The sequence below is a fragment of the Crotalus tigris genome, unplaced genomic scaffold, assembly GCF_016545835.1.
Source record: "Crotalus tigris isolate CLP2741 ecotype Arizona unplaced genomic scaffold, ASM1654583v1 scf7180000021046.533783, whole genome shotgun sequence".
Classification (NCBI taxonomy): Eukaryota; Metazoa; Chordata; class Lepidosauria; order Squamata; family Viperidae; genus Crotalus; species Crotalus tigris.
In genome coordinates, this window is record NW_024098324.1 from 344,900 (window position 1) to 358,780 (window position 13,881).

A 13,881-nucleotide genomic window follows, 5' to 3' on the forward strand; every position below is an offset into this window, starting at 1 on the left:
ACCGCTGTTCTAAAGGAAAAGCAGGCTTAATAGTGAATCAATATTAAGTGATGGGACTGCATCTCCCAAAATATATGTGTGAAACTAAATAGCATGTCAAGTTTGAAAGATTCTAGATAGTATATGGAAAATACAGCTAAAATTGACCAGAAAATCTTTTCAAATTTCCATACTCTTGTTTTTGAAGAGTTCAGAAAAAAGTTATTCTTCACAGTGAGGGTCTTTTCTGAACTCTTAGCACAACCCAGCATCCAGTTCTTGAACTGTGCAGCGCCTATTATAGTAAAGTTACAGAATACACTTAGAGGCTTATAGTTATATGAGGAAAATTCTTTCCCGCAACCCTGAAATGTAGCATGTTTCTAAAAGAATGCTATCTATGCTACATGAGAGAAATCCATGAGTTTTCATTCATGATTGCTTTACTCAATGATAGCAATAGACCATAATTGGTCTCTCAACTAAGGGTACAGCACTTAAAGCTCATTGTGTATTCCAGATTGATACCGAGCACTGCCACAATAGTCCCAGGCTGCTCTTAATAACACTTGTGAGATGACATGAATCCCTCTTTGCAATTCGGCAGGAGTCTTTTTAGAACTTATTATGACAGGGATATCTTTGGCAGGGAGCGGTGTGGGTGGGGGGAATTGGGGGAAAGATGAGAGATAGCAACCAGATTGATTTTCTTCTTGAATCCTTTCTATACTTTAAGGCTATTCTCTTCAGCATCATCCTTCATTCTCCCTTCCGTTCCATGCTACAGCATGCCGAGGTTCATTGAACCATTGTTCATCAGGGCACAATTATGATTGAAACAGAAGTAACTCTAGCAGGTGCTGGAAGGGGTTAATCTCAGGGTATCTCCGGGGTGTTTTGTTTTGTGGCAAGCACAGGGACTGAGAGGCAAATATGAGAAGAGCTCTGCTGGGATTGGATCAAAGGCCATAGGGTCCCGCATTCAACCTGTGCACTCAACCAGGTGTCTCTGGGAAGATCCTAAATAAGATATCCTCTTCTACAGTACTTATTTTTCAGCATCCTCGGCATTCCAGGCCTGAAAGTAATGTAGAGCATTTGTGAATATTGTAGTAATCATGGATAGGCTTATCTTCATGGCATATGGTGGTTCAGTAGTTAGAATGAAGTATCTGCCCGCTTGCCAGCAGTTCGATCCTGACTGGCTCAAGATTGACTCAGTCTTCCATCCTTCCGAGGTCAGTAAAATGAGGACTCAAATTGTTGGGGGCAACAGGCTGACTCTATAAACTATTTAGAGAGGGCTGCAAAGCACTGTGAAGCGGGATATAAGTCTAAGTGCTATTGCTGTGTACAGTGTCTAGTTCTTGTGAGCTTGCATGATGCAGTGGTTGAGATCTTGGACTACTATAGGATTGGGAGATGCCGATTCAAATTAATCCTCCGCAACTCAGTTGATTACTCGAACCAATCACTCTCTTTGCCCAATCTCCCTTACAGAAATGTTGTTGTTGTTGTAAGGATATACTGAAGGAGAGTCCCATATAGGTTTCTTTAATTTCTAGGAGAAAGGTGGAACAAAAATAAGTTCTCTTTAAAGCTGTTGACCAAGCTGTTTAACCATTCCAGCGGGCGACTATCACTATAGCTTGCGGTCTTGAATTCAGTCACAATATATCCTGTACATTATTTGTCACACTCTTATGAGATAGGCAGCCATATAAATACTAGATAGATAGATAGATAGATAGATAGATAGATAGATAGATAGATAGATAGAAAGAATAAAAACAAAATATCTATTGGCAATTTCTTCTCTGTGTTGGTTTGCTATTTTGCTCTAAAAGTTCCTCTGTTTATGATATTATTTAAAAGTATAAAGATAAACTGTTAGTATTCCTTACTGTTCCTCCCCTTTTCCAAATTTCTAGAATATTGGTACAAGAGTGACACATCAAGCCTTGGAACATGGGACCAGGAACATAAGGCTTCAGCTATAACCACCACAGTGCAAAGTATTATGATACCATGTTGCTGGGAATTAATTATGTAATACTAAATGCAGTTGCAGTTTAGTTTTAATTAAAGAATTTAAGACTGCCAATTTTTAAGAGAGCCATTCTTTTACTTATATGCTTTTTTCCTGAATGAGTCTTACTGTTCAAAATGATGTTTCAGTGGTAAATGTGATTTATTTTAGTGTAACTTTCAGCATGTGTTTATTTTTGTACTGAGTTTGTTTGTTGTTATGATTATGTTTTATTTTACAATTGGCCTTGGAATATATGTTTTCTCCCGTTTGCATAATACTGCTTATCTTAAAAGGGAATAACGTGACTCATATGGATGTATATAGGTATGGAGAAATATTTGTAAATAATAATGTTGCTTGAGGCAAAGAGCAAGACGCTTTCCTCAATGCCATTTGATGGCACCAAACCAGATTGGCTACTGAATCTCAATTTCATTCTGGCAATGGAACAGAATCCTCCATAATTCTTGAGGGTATCAGACTGGCTAGGGTGGTTCATCTCTCTTCTATTGTACAAAGCAGTGCATGTTCTCTCAAATTAAAAAAAATTGGTTCTGATAAGAAAGGATTAATTAGTTCATGCATACCTATATACATATATTTGTGTGGTTGTGTGTATATACAGATTGAATATCCATCTTCTCACCAAAGTCTCAAAGTCAGGAAATCACGCATAAGGTTCATCTTGTATGCACAAAAGAGTAACATGGCCCATTCTAAACATTTTTAGCGTATAAATGATTTTTGTTCCCAATGTAGGCATGTACCTCAACTGTATGTAAGTACACACAGTTAATTACCCACAGTTGCAACCTCTTTAGACAGAATGAGGGCACCAAAATGGGGCTGTATCTCTGCACATTTCATTTTAATTATTACAGAGCATTAAAGCTTTTGTGGTTTGGCCCTATTTTCGTTGCCAGCCTCCTGCTTCTAGAATTGCATGAATGTTGTTTTGCAGCCTCATACCTTTCTCTGTAATGCTATAACTTATTGTTAGTGTCTTTCTAACTAAGTATAAAATAAATATGTTTGATTTTATTGGACGTTAATATATGGATTAAAATCCCCTTTGTGTTTCAGATGCATTAAACCACAATTCCTGTTACTCCAGAAGGAGGGTGATAGCAATTTAAATCTAAGTAGACAACCTGTGATTACTGCGGTTATTCTTTTCACATATAGCTGGCGCCATGACCGTCAGAACTGCCCAGTGATAGCATCTAGATACATCTGCCAAACACTAGATAGGGAAAATCTGGCTCAGTGTGACATTTGATAGAAAGTCCAAAATAGGCAAATGATTCTTGGTGTTCTTTGAATGTCAAGATGCGGCTGTGATGATTGCATCTGCTCTATGGGACACCCTCCCTTCAGTGGCCAGTAGTTGAGAATATTCTGAAAACTGGTGAAGAAATGTTCAGGGAGCTTTCAGAGAATAATGGAGTAGATGCTTTTTTTGGTTTGGTAAGTTCAGTTTCTATTGCCTTTTATAAGGTTTTTTTTAATTCTATTTTTGCTTTATTACATTTTCTGATGTAATAGTCTACTGCTTCTACTGTGTCATTATAGCATACAAAAACATGTAAATAAAGATTATTTCCAAATGAGCAATTCCTTTGATGGATGGGATCTCGACCATTGCTCTATAGTCATTGGTTTGGGACGCTAAATTGTGGCTGTGGCTGGTTCATATAAAATACTAAATCATGGTTTGTTTCATATATATCTCTGTTGAAGAAATCTCAATTGTCTGGCTCTCATAGGCTACAAAGCCATAACTCAGAATTTACTACCACAACAGCTTGGTTTGCACATGAGCCATAATGTGGTTTGTTTGGTTTTGGCTGAATGTACTATGTGAATCAAGTGTTGTTTGCAAATCATGATTTATGGCTCAGGGTCTTCTATGACCCCAGCCAGTTAAAGTTTAGTCCATAAACCTTAGTTAAAGAAATTGTATCAATCCATCCAGAGAGAATTTATTTCAGTACAGAATGAAACTACAAAGTGTATCATCTATATCTTTAGAATCTTTTTAAACAGGAAATAAAGGAGAAATAAATTGACTCAGATGTCTAGGATGCTGGATTTTTTCCCCTACTGTGATCCAAATAACCCTGTATGTGCTTCTAAGTGCAAGCTATTATAACATTATCACAATTGCCTTCTATAACTACACATTTGAGCAAGCTATTAAGTCATCTAAAAACAAATGTTTCAGATTTGAGTAGTATCAGTTCAAAACATTTTTATCAAGACTTATAAAGGCATTATATTGATAACACCCATGATAAACAACAACAAAAAAAGGAAGAACCTGGAAGAATTTTTTTTTAAAATTGGAAAGAGATAGGAACAGAATTGAAAATGAAAGCCATGCCAGCTGATTGACTTTGGGCGGGTCTGTCAGTTCAACTCACCTCATAGTGTTGTTCTTTCGGGGAAAACAGAAGGAGGAAAGAGGATTGGATATCTTTGCTGCCTTGTTTATAAAAATAATAAAGGCTGGATATAAGTAAAAATATGTATAAAAATAAAAAAAAACACTGAAGCACAGATAGTCCTCAACTTACAACCATTTGTCTGGCAACTGTTTGGCACTGAAAAAAGTGACCTATGACCAATTTTCACACTTACGACTGTTACAGCATCCCCGTGCTCACATCAGAAGTTGGATGCTTGACAACTGCCTCATATTTAGGACGGTGGCAGTTTCCCCGGGTCATGTGATCATCCTTTGCGACTTTTCTGACAAGCAAAAGAAATGGGGAAGTCAGATTCACTTAATAACCATGTTGCTAATTTAACAAATGCAATTATTCACTTAACAACTGTGGCATGACAGGTTGTAGAATGGGGCAAAATTCACTTAACAACTATCTTGCTTAGCAACAGAAAATTTTGGGCTAAATTGTGGCCGTAAGTCAAGGACTACCTGTATAAATTTGGATCTATTTACCACAGTTGGGGTCTGCAATAGCCAAATGACTACTAAATAATAATAATAAAAAGAGCTATTGGGAACTCTAACTCCACTGGTTGTCCAGATCAGTGGTTCTTAACCTGGGTGATATTGCCCCCCCAGGGGGCGATTTCATTTTTCAGGGGGGCAATGGAACGAAAAGGGGCGACATGGGGGCAAAGGAACAAAAAGGGAGGGGTTGGGGGCGACGGAGCGAGAAGTTTTGGGGGCACTTTTGAGACTTTTTTGTACAGTGAATGGCTGTATATCTGTCGTACAAAAACATCAGATCGCTCGCTATTAGTGGATTGAATTGTGTTTTCAGATGTTCCTCCAGCTAGCTTCAGTACAGAATGCCGTACATATGTAAATATGCATTGCTTATCTTCATGCGTGTTGTGCAGCAGCCTCTACCCATACAGTGGCGTGCCATTAGCCAGAATATGGGAGATATGGGGAAAAGACTGGAAATAAATTATTTGCATCGATATGTCCTGATGAACAATTTTAAAGAAAACAAAAAAAGTGTCTGCATAAATTGAAGAATTATTTCCCATGTTGTGATTGAGAGGTTATGTTGGGGGAGGGGGGCGATGACAACTTCCTCATTGGCTCAAGGGGGCGATTCGTTCAAAAAGGTTAAGAACCACTGGTCCAGATATATGGACCTGCCATAGCTACTCCTAGGAGTCAAAGTTTTGTTTCATCGTTATCTTTTTTTCAGTATTGTCCCTCCTTGCAAGCTGATGCTTGGTTTTTCATTTCATAAATCCATACACACAGCAGATACTATAAAGTAGCTTGTAACTCTCCAGCCTATACCATGACACTGAACAGGAGAAACACATAGTAGTCTAACTTCGGCATCTCTATCCAAGGAAATAAACTATATAATACAACTGAGTGACTTAGTGTGGATCACTCTCTGCCTCTTTCTCCTAGATCAGTGGTTCTCAACCTTTTTAATGCCACGACCCCCAACCTGTCGTAAGTCAAGGACTACTCAACCGGTTATAAGTTGAGGACTACTCAACTGGTGCAGCACCGTTTGCAGAATGGGACTTTTGGCGGGCTCAGCAGGGCAGAGACAGCCTGGACAATTCTTATTGGCTTTTGAAAGCCAATAGAGTTAGACTCTATTCAAGAGAGTCTATTCTATTGGCTTTCAAAAGCCAATAGAATAAAAAGCAGTAGCACAGCTAAGGAAAAGGGGGAAAAAATGGCGGACTGCGTTGTTTGGCGACCCCGTGAAATGGTCATTTGACCCCAAATGGGGTCCCGACCCACAGGTTGAGAACCACTGTCCTAGATAAGAAGAAAATAGGGGGAAACAGAAACTTCCGTTATTTATAAGAGACTAGCAAATCCACTAAGTAATCTAGGATCCAAATACTTCAGCTTCTCCCTACTCCGCACTACTTTGTAGAATATAGAAAAATGAATCCCAGATTTTCATCTTCTTAAACTTGGGAGTGTTCTAACCTGCATAGACTTCAGTCCCAATCTTGCTGTTGTGAACCCGGAGCACCGCACAACAACCATAAAAATTGCAATAGTCAGAATAGTCTTTCTGAAGACTTTTGGCTCTAAAGCAGCAGCCTTCAACCTTTTGGGCGCCAGGAACCGCTTCCGCGGAGAGCGGTTTTTCCGCGGACCGGTACCGGGGAGGGGGGGGGGCTTTTTTCGCGCGCTGCCTGCATCCCGCGCGTGCGCGGATGGGGCTTCACTCGTTTGCGCGGCCCATTCCGCGAGCCGAGGGTTTGGGGGACACCTGCTCTAAAGCAAAAGGGAAAGGAGCTCCGCTGGGCAATGTACTTCAGTGTTGGCTGTACAAAGCAGCTCTCCTGCCCTCGTGCCCTCCAGAACTGTTGGGTAAGTTTCCAATTCCACAGCATAAGGATAATGAGATGAACAAGTTGAAACACACGGAGGGAGGCTGCCAAGTTAAGGAAGAATGGAACAGATTTCAGGAAAAGCTGATTGGCATCTATTGTACAATCTGATTCGTTTGGCAACCTGAACATTTTTAAGTAATAATATTTTTAATCTGATGGTTAAAAACAAATACTGAGGCATAAGTCCACATATTCCTATTCTCCAAACAAAACTAAGCACAGTACCTTAAAGCATTTTTCTACAGGTGCCACATGATGGGAAAGGCCACTGGGTCCCTCCCAATGTATCCTAACCCAAAGCCATTTACAAAGTTGGGCACTGTTGCATCAGGTTGGAGAAAAGCCTTTCTCAGCCCTACTTGCAGATGGCTGGGGAGGACTTTGACCCATTCTACATGCAACCTTATCTTCTTCCACTGAGCTACGGTGGGAGCTTCCAATGGGCATTCCCTAGCACAGCATTCGTTTTTGCATCGTTCACAATCCTGCCTTTTATTGCATCTTTTATTTCACCTTTCCTTGAATATTGGAGTCGGGGAGGGGGGTAGACCATAACACCAACAAGTTTCCATGCACCATTTTATATATATAGGAGCCTTCCCACCAAAGTCCCACGCGCTGGACTTCAACTCCCATCATTCCCGGTCCGCAAACTTGTTAGCCGCCCGCTCGCGGAGGAGCGCTCACCTCCCGCCGTGGCGTTGCAAACACCGCCCGGGAAGGCACTTCTCACCTGAGCTCCTGGAGCTGCTCGGGTGCGCTTCCCGCAGGGACGACGTTGGGGGGGGGGGGAAGACGCCACACGACGGCGGGAGGGAGGAGGCCCCGCGTTCCTCAAGCCCGGCCCTTTTCCCTGCCTCGCGCTCCTCCCCCCCCCCCACCTCCAGTGCTGCACCGGGACGTCTTTCAAAGCTTCTGGGCGCTCGTGTTTTGTTTAGGCTAATCCGCTGCGGCGCCCACTGAGCCTCCTGCTCTCTGCACGATCCCGTTGCGCTCTGCAGGTATTTGCAACCCTCTCTCCCCCAGCGTCGGCCGGAGAGGTGCGCGCTCGGTCTCCCCCCAGCCCTCCGTTCTCTCGTTGCTGGGCTTCCGCAAGCCCAACCCAGGCGATAGCGCCCAAGTTTCAGACCGCCGCTTCAATCGTCCCTCTCCCCCCCCCCCTTCGCTACTTCCCCCATCCCTTCTTTCCCATCGTCCCGGAGTAAAGGAAACTTCTATCTGTGCGCCGCAGCTCGGCGCCCTTCTTCGCAGCTTCTGGTGCTTCCAAGTTTTCCCGGCAACCGGCGAGCGATAGAGACTGGGGTGTGATTTTTCTCGGTTGGGACGTCCTTTTTAACCCTGTCGTAAAACGGAATCTATATCGACGGAGGAGGGGGAAAAAAGCGGCATCCCGGTTTATACCGTACTAGCTAGAAAGCGGAGCCCTGCCGGGACGGAGCAACTACGACTGAGATCCGAAAGCTCCGCTCTGACGGCCTGGATTTGGTTGGCACTTCGCCCTTGCGTCGCAAGTGCGCGTTGGCTTACTAGAGAAGGCGCGGGCTGCATGGTAGCGTACTCTAAACTCGCCGGTTCCCGAGGCTGAATTTTAGCTAAGTTATTCGTATCTTGAAGTAAGATTAAAAGGCGGCGCCGGAGGGGAGGAGTGTCAGTTTGAGATGGACAAGTGCCGTACAGGCACGATAGAATGGCGATAAAGAAATTGTGTGTGTGTGTGTGTGTGTGTGTGTGTGTGTGTGTGTGTGTGTGTGTGTGTGTGCTTGTGCGCGCGCGTCTATGTGTAGGGAGCGGCAATCTAAGAAAATGTTTCTTTTACTTTGAACAGGGGTGGTCCTGTTCCTTGCAAGATATTTACCTTCTGACTTGAAACCGCTCTAGCCAGCAACGTCTGTAATATTGGACTGTTCCTACTTCTGACTGAGCTTTGTAGAGAGAAATGTTTAGGATTTCCAGCAAGAGCCTGGTGATTCCATCTGCTATTGTAGCTCCTGAAAGGTTATTTCTAAGAGAAGAAGTCACACTGCGGAGATCTATCGTGTTTTTCCAAAATATATTTTTAATACGAGTTTAGATTGATTTCCTTTAAAGCATTGTTTACAACTGCAAGCATGCACTGCTCCTTAGCCTGTTGGATATAATAGTACAGTATTGGAACCTTAGAAATCAGAATATCCTTTTCAAATCAAGAATTGGTTTGCTGTTTAGAACATCTTACTTGAATTTTAAAAGTGTGTTTGGAAGCATTTAATGATTTTTTTATAGTTCTTCCCAGAAGATGGGGGGAAAGTTAATCAGCAATAAACATGCCAATGGGCAAAGTCTCACACAAACAGAAGTATGGGAGCAAATTTCCAAAAGCAAAGGAGCAAAGCAGGTGGAAAATTCAGATGCATTAATTATAGACTATGGGATGAGCTTGCTGTACAATTTATATTTCTATCAGTGAGAAATTGCAGTATCTTGTTTCTGCAAATATTGACTCTTCTGCCTCACTGTGCTGAATCTTAGTCCAGTTTGTCAGCAAAAGTGGAAAGTCATTAATTACAAGAGTACAGAAATATATTTAAATTCATTTCAGCAAGAGAAGGAACAAAGGGGATAAGAGCTGGATTGATGACTGCTATGGATATGTACCTGTGCCTCTGTGGTGGAATTGGGTGGCTTATGTTTTATTGCTGCAGATGCTTTAAATGCCCATTTAAAAGCAGAATAATTAAACTGCAACTTATATGCTTTGTTGGTAGAATTCAAGTGCAGTAGAATTTGAGGGGATTTCTAAGGGCCATGTGCCTTATTACAGTAGTGGTATATTGTTGTGCCTTGTCAGTTCTTAAAAAGAGTAATTGTGATGTGCATGCATTCATGAGGAATCTGAAGCAATATTGTAGCCAAAAACATTGTCAAAGGGCATTTTATGGGAAAAGAACACAGGAGGGACAAATAAAATTTGTTCTCATCACACTGTGGTCCCAGTTTGGGCTCTTGCCCATTCCTACACACTGGCTCCTTTTGGATAAGAAAGATCAAGCTGGACGCCCCCCCCTTCCTTCACAGATGTTGAGTTATAATTTTGCCCAGCATCTGGGACTGGTTTCACTATCCAGTATGAGGCTAAAAGTCAAAGTTTGGGTCTTTTAGAAATTCCCAAATGGCCAGCAGTAATTTTTGTGAGTTTTTAACATGTGCCTGAAGTTTTAGAATTTGTCAGAGAAAATTGACTTTGCAGGTAGCTGCATAAGATGCCTATTGCAGGCTGTCTTGCTGAACTTGCTTTGTGACCAGTGATGACAAGCTGAGAAATTTTTGCAAGCTCATCTGCAGAGTTATGCAACCTGCCAAACTCTGGACCAAGGATCCAGAAATGACCAAACTTTGCAACAAGACATTCCTTTTTACCTTTGTAAAAAAAAAAAAAAAAAAAAGGAAATAGATTGTTTACATTTGGCTACAGAATGCATTTTTCGATATACATTGAACCGGGATTCTATTCTACTTCCCCCCACCCCAGAACAAACTTAAGAGTCCTTTATTCACTACAAAGGAATTCAGTAATTTCAGTTGTATACCTTTGGGTTTACTTCTAGAGCACTACATGTAAATTTAAGACTCGGGATCCAGTCATACATAGCTTGTCTAATACTGGACGAGTTTAAAGAGTGAAATGTAGAGGTGTTGTTTTATGCAGGTTTATGGGGCAGCATTGTTATTTAAATGTGTGAATGTACCTTAATGCAAGTGAAAACATTTTCACTTACACTGCAATTGAAATTAAGAAACTTATACTTCACTTCAGAAAATAAATGTTTAATTGGCTCTTCCAGAGTATGCAGAATTAAATGTATTCTCTTTAGAGCAGGGGTCTTCAAAGTTGGCCCTTTTATGACTTGTGGACTTCAACTCCCAGGATTCCTCAACCAGGCACGCTGGCTGAGGAATTCTGGGAGTTGAAGTCCACAAGTCATAAAAGGGCCAAGTTTGAAGACCCCAGCTTTAGAGTCTAGGGAGTACAAGTGATAAGTGGGCCCCAAATAAATGCCAAGTTCTTTTGTTGCATAATTTCATTGTATGTAGAAGCAGTGAGAAGCCAAGAATAATCTCAGCCCCTTCCAATTGAATACTTAGGTTTGCTTCATGCACATGTTTGGATACAACATGTATCCAACTTTAAGTATACACTTACTATTTTTAAAAAAAAACATATATTGAACATCCCCCAAAATGTGTAAATGATTTAACAATATCCAGAAAGTGCCTATAATGTTAGGCTGGAATTATTTCTTAAAATGAAATGAAAAGTAACATAATGCTATAGCCCTACTGTATACATACTTTGTGGGGATTAAGTTCATTCAGCTCCACAGGTTTCTTAGTAATAATGATGCAGTTTCATTATAATCTTTATAAAGAAAAAGAAAAACAACAATAATGATCTGGTGTCAAGAATCAATTTTACTGAAAGGAGAAGAAGGGAAAGAAAAAAAGTGGTGAATGAATGAGCTGGCAGAGATGTTTAAAGGATTCCCTTCTGACATTGTATTATTTACTGTACTTTTCACTGTATAACAATTTGAACTCTGTAGTAATAACAAGAATGCTAATGGACTGTAAAACCAGGATTTCTCTTATAAATAGAAGGTGACCTTTAGAAAAGATGGGAACATCTGATTTGAATTATTCTTGAGAGACAAAAGTACAGAGGATACGTCAGTTTTTGCCCTATATTGACCCTCTGAGACACACAACTTTCTAACAGGGAAACATTCCCACAATTACATTTGGAAACATAAGCCAGCACGGCCCAGTTGAGGAATATTGGGGGGGGGGGTTTGAATGAATAACTGGCATTTGGCCCTCAGGGTAATCCTAATTATTTAATACAATCTCCCAGAGCAGTGAAAAATCATAATGGCCAAATCAATGTCACCTGGGAAGTGTAATCATGTGAAAGCTTTTGGCTCCAAATCAGCTTTTGCTGAATCACTTTGCTCAAAGAGAGTCTCACTGCAGTGATCTGGAGGATTAGCTGCGTGACTGATGATATACAGTAATGGCTTTGCAAGTCCTCGCAATACTCCAAAGTGAAAACAGGGCTGCATTAGACATTTTACCTTTTCTCTGACAAAGCCTTCCTCCTACCAAGGATTGCCCCTCTTCCTCCAGCCTGTAATGTCTGGGTTTCACTGAGTCAGAAAGGCTGAATGAAGCTGTGTGCATAACATCACCCATCAGCCAATATCAAATCACTGAGTAGCTAGACTAGAAAGGACTATTATCAAAGCTACATGTATTTTCAATTGCTCTTTGGCTGCAGTGCATCTGTAGAAGGATTGATACCGTTCAGGCTTCTCCCTAGATGGGTTTGTTTGCTTTTGCTATATGTTTTTTCAGCAATTTAAATGGTCTGTGCCAAATTGCAGCTGCAAGAATGTTTTCTCCAGCCCGGCAGGATTAAACCTATACAAATGATCTCCTTATTGTATTGCTATAAATATGATCTACAAGATGGAAATTTCTTAAGCAATAACATTCAGTGTTCTCTGTTTGATTTTGTAAAAGAGTAATAAAACAGGTTGAAGTAAAAGTAAAATGTTTTTTCTTCCTTTTTAAAAGAAAAACAATGATGCTCAACATTTGCAAAGGAAACATTTTGCACGTTTTGCTCACCGGGCTGAATAAATTGTTATTCTTGGGTAAAAATAAAGATTAAAAAATTCTAAATTGGAGGAAGAATACTTCTAAACCAATGGTAAACTTAAGAAATCAGTCTACTCAAGGTTTCATTTTGGCACTGTGGCACTTGTGAGACAATTTCCCAAACTACCTTTCTTTTTGCTTTGTTTTTTTCCTCTAAAATGCTTTGTGATTGTGACTTGTAAATGCTTGTTAGAGTAGTACTGTATTCTTCCACTCTAATGTTCTCACATATGGGAATTGCGAAGTCTGGCCTTCTGGAAGTTTCAGAATTTGGTTGATTGACAGAAATAGGGATGATGGGGCCTGCCAGAATTTCTGCATGGCAAAGATGTTGACCCATCGTCTAAATAGCCGAACAATGCTAAAGTAAGAAGATGAAAGGGAGAACAAGTAACATAGCTTTGGGATCACAGCTAGTAGGAAGATGCAGAATGGGGGCAGAGAAAATGGGGATTAAAGGAGGGAATAGGTATTTGCAAAATGTTCTGTGCACAGAACTGCTTATGTCCAAACTGGACAGCGAAGCATGGATTGCAGCATGCTTGTTTATGCATAGATTTAGAACACATGCATCTCGTTCACACACAGACCTGGTGTAGAGTTGTTCTGAGGTTGAAACAATAGGAAAAAAGAACCTGCTGGCAGGTGTGAGGCAAAGAGGTTGGTGGGGTTAGGGTTAGCTTGCAGGATTGTGGGGATGAGGGAAGAGAAAGGTTTCGAGAAGGTAAGAAAAGTGCCACATGGGTTAAGCAAGTATATTGTAATCTTTTTATTCTAACTCCCAAGTCATTAGAACCCTCCCAAGTTATTAAAACTTAGTGTTTTTAGAATCTTTGGCTATAGTCTTCAGGAGGTAGAGCAGAACCTCTTGAAGAATGCTAACTCAACCATTTAGACAATTTAAACTTGAATGGTCCATTTAGTACTTTAGCTGAAGATGGCCATCTTAGAGTTGGTGTCATGCGTTAGCAATAAGAGCCACCTCTTGTGAATAGTCTCAAGTAAAAGGTTTATTGTTAGTGACCTATGTTACAGGAATCTCACCAAATTCACTAATTCCCTTGGAAATGTTCAGATAAGGCTTCAGGGATTCTGGGGGAGATAAGGCCTGTATGGTGTTCTGCAATGCAAGGTCTCTAAGCTTGGTACCTTCTTAACACCTCCTTCCAGTCTAGCTGGAGATTCTGCCACAGTTGGTGATAGAATATCCTCCATAACTGAGAGTTCCTTTGATGGAGTTAAATGTATGTCTTTTTCTTATATTGCTTAGAAATCAGCTAGGTTTTTTTTAAATATATTTTGCAACCTGGAGAATC

General features: G+C 40.8%; 1 protein-coding gene across 4 annotated transcripts in view; it reads left to right on the forward strand.

Moving 5' to 3' along the window:
• The first annotated feature begins 6,714 nt into the window (after positions 1–6,714).
• The window catches only part of KCNS3 (potassium voltage-gated channel modifier subfamily S member 3), a 37,197-nt gene continuing 30,030 nt past the window's right edge, over positions 6,715–13,881 (forward strand). For 2 of the 4 annotated variants that reach the window (XM_039369323.1, XM_039369327.1), the window contains exon 1: positions 6,715–6,848. The gene's annotated coding sequence lies outside the window, so the exon portion shown is untranslated. Of the gene's footprint in view, positions 6,849–7,755; positions 7,873–8,428; positions 8,485–13,881 lie in introns of those variants that run through there. The other 2 variants (XM_039369325.1, XM_039369326.1) reach the window with 2 other exon arrangements.